Here is a 3,595-nt window from a genome sequence, read left to right as displayed (position 1 = left end):
AGCAAGAGAGAGAGAGGGGTTCAGATAGTTGAAAATTTTTTGATAGAAAGGATTTGAATAGGTTCTGACTGACTGGACTGACTTGGTTAGTAACTGGACTGGATCGGAACCATGGATTAGGACATGAGAGAGATGGTGTAAGTACGCAGCATGCCAGAGACAGGGTGTAGAGATTGTGAGCTGCATGTTTTGTTTCTGGCTGAAGGCCATTCTGGCGAGCTCTGAGTTTGTTTTAATTCCTCTCTGGTTCTGATATGACCTATGAGGTACAGATTGATGTGGTGGTTTGAAGCTCGAGGACTTTTATTGGGGTGGAATTGCGCACCCATTAAGAGCAGTCATGCTGACAGAGGCATTTGATGAATGACATGATGAACCAACAACTTTTTAGAGAAGTCGGAGGCACCACTGGAATTTTTGTTGTCTTACATGTTTGTCATTGTTTGTGTCTGTATGTTTGTCTTTTTCTGTTTGTTTACTAACATCTTAGCCTTTAGAAAAAGAAAAAAAAAGACGTGCCACGTATGTTAATTTTGTTTGAATAATTTTGACTACACTTCGGATGGAAATGTTTCAAAATGAACAATGGACTTTTTGTTTGGAGAGACATTGGACACTTTCTTTCTTGAGTCACAGGAAGAATTACACTACAAGGGGCACAGAGACTAACTTTACACCTAAACCTCAGAAGGACGAATGGTGTGCAGCTGCTGAGATGTGGACATTAAGGAAGTGACTGGATGCCCACTGCTTCAGATGAGAACAGGCCACTGGCTGTGATGGAGTGATGGAGGTCATGGGATCCTCGAACAAGACAGATGAAAAAGATAAGTGAACTGACACACCAGATTTCTTATTCACAATGAAAGATTATGAGAGATTTATTCAAAACAGGTTGAAATGGTCTGCTAAGTATTCTGCATATCATCAAGGGGTGGGGTATTCTTAAATAGAGGAATAAAAAAGAGGATTTAGAGATGTTTTACTATGTGATAAATTAGACTGGGGTTTTTTGATAAATTGTTTGGTCAGTTGTTAATTATCAGAATATTACAGGGACAACAAGTTGAAACTTCAACATTTGGGAAAAGGTAAACCAGCAACAACAAAATGCACTTTAGGATAAATTAGAACATTTTCTGAGTGAATTTTTAAAGCAAATGATGACATCTTTCAATATAAGCAATATTGATGAAGACTTAATGAGTTAATAGTGCTTATGGCAATTAAATATCAGGCCCAGGATCTAAACCTTCACCAGTTTTTTTTTTACTGCGAGCAGAGTTATAAATAGCATTTGAGGGGCTATATACAATTTGGGGGATGGGTAACCATACTTTTTATGCATGAAGCAATAAGAACACCTGACTTTACTTCACCTACAGCTGCAATCAATACTTTAGAGGGAATGCACACTTATTATGGTAGTTTATTTGATATAACACATTTAAGAGGAGATTTTTGATCTGGTCAGGGGTCCAGATATGACAACTATTGACTGGTTCTGGGGATGTTGGAACAGATTTTCTTTTTTGTTTTTTGTTTTTTTTTGGTTCTTTGTTTTTTGTTTTTGTTTTTTCTTTTCTTTTTACACCGGGGCACTGCTTTTTTTGGAGAATATTTTAAAAGGACTATAGCTGGACACTTTGCATAGAGGGGGTGCAGTCGAATTCAACACCTTCAGGAACTGTGTACTGCTGAGTTTTGGGAACGCAGCAGCGAGTCAGAGTACCAGGATAATTCTTGATTTTACCTAATTGTGATTTAAAGGTTGTGATTTATTTTGATTTTGTTTTGTTGAAAATCATGGAAATATTTTGCTCCAGACCCACCAAGATCAAGTTTTATGCCACTTTTTCTTTGATGTAGAAAGACTCAGAAACTGATTGGCTTAAAGGTTCTTTAATTATTTGGTAATGATAATTGTCAGATTCAAAACAGGGTTTTCCTTGCTCAGATTGACCAAGAGTGGGATTTCCCTGGGGTCACCCCGGTTTTTACTACCTTTTAGAGAAGGTAGGGTTTTCCGGTGGAGAACGGCCCGACCTGTCCTGTGATGTCCCCTAATGTGACTGAATGATTGGTAAAGTTAGATGGATGGTTTATCCATGATGAGCGGTCACATTTTAGGAGGCCTCCAGGTAGGAGTGAGAGTAGATACATTTGACCTTATTAGATTTATAGGCTTAGGTTATCTAGTCTAAGGTAAATTAAAATAATGTGTGCATAGGAAACTAAAACAGCTTTCCTTTAATTAGATGAAACCTAAACTGTAGTTAAATGTTGAAACTGTGGTCTTGAGTGACAACATTTGGTCTGTGAAGTTTTTACTTTTGATCCCTGATTAATTGTTTTAAGCTACCTGTAAAAACGGTAACTTATCAGGGGGAGTTGTTAGGTTTATTCTTTTATACATCATGTGCATTGTTACTTTGTTAGCCAGATACACAGGATATGAGCACATCTTGGAGCCGGTCTGATAAAGGGAAGCTATCTGTAATTCTTGGGAATAGAGGCAAGATGCACACAGGTCAGGGCATGGATGGCGTGTCAGTTTCTGATACGGACAGCTAAACATCCACATGATCCAACACATAGACTCATGAGCTATAAGAAGGAGAAGATGACCTTGTTCGGGGCTAAANATACTATTATGCCATAGCAAAAGTCTGGCATCTTCCTTTTAATAAACCCAGCAAATTCCTGTTACATAATGTAAGATGTGTTGACAAACCAAATCGATTGAAACTTACTAAGGTTAGTTACTTCGCTTCTTGTTATTAGCCAGCTAACGTTAGGCTAATAATGAAAATACAACAACACTCAGAATATTGTTATTAGCCAACTAATAACTACAACCACATCCACAAAGATTGTATTTTACACCAAAGATTAATTGTCATATAATCGTTATTGGAGTCAGTAAAACCTATATAATTGACTAATAATCTCAGCCTTGATAACTTGCGCAAGTAGCCGTGATGCACAACTATGCTGCGCGATTAAGCAATCTTTCGACAAGAAAATCTGCAATTTCGACATGTTCAAGCATAAAGAATAATGGCCACGTTCATAATGTTTGTAAGAAACCAAACTGTTTGTAAGAATTCAGTGAGATAAGAGTATTTGTGTTCGTGCTGATCACTCACCTTACATTAGGTACCACAGAGCACACCAGAAAGCCTGCCTGAGGCGAGATGGCCACCCGGTGATGACGTTTGAGACTCCGCCGTAAGACATCTAGCCTTTATTATGGATATCTATGATTATAAAGGCATGTGGTGGGGGTTCGGACCGGTTCGGTCTGGTTCTGATGGGGTTTCAGGTGTTCAGCTTGTCTGGAGGTTCAGTTCTTCAGGTGGTTCTGTGATGTGTTACCATAGAAACTGCTCCCCTCAGCACACCTGGACCCAGTCATCAGTGTTGCCCAATGGCACTTCAGAGGAATTAGAGGAACAAAGGTGACCAGATTACTGAAATCTGGTCTGCAGACATTGATAAAAATAAATAAATAAAATCTAAATTAAAATAGGAAACAGGGACAAAGATGCTTTCTTTCATCTTAACATATTTATTAATATTTAACTGAGAAGTC

Source organism: Cyprinodon variegatus, unplaced genomic scaffold, assembly GCF_000732505.1.
Source record: "Cyprinodon variegatus isolate N-32 unplaced genomic scaffold, C_variegatus-1.0 Scaffold1218, whole genome shotgun sequence".
NCBI classification, from domain to species: Eukaryota; Metazoa; Chordata; class Actinopteri; order Cyprinodontiformes; family Cyprinodontidae; genus Cyprinodon; species Cyprinodon variegatus.
This window is presented reverse-complemented; position numbering follows the sequence as displayed.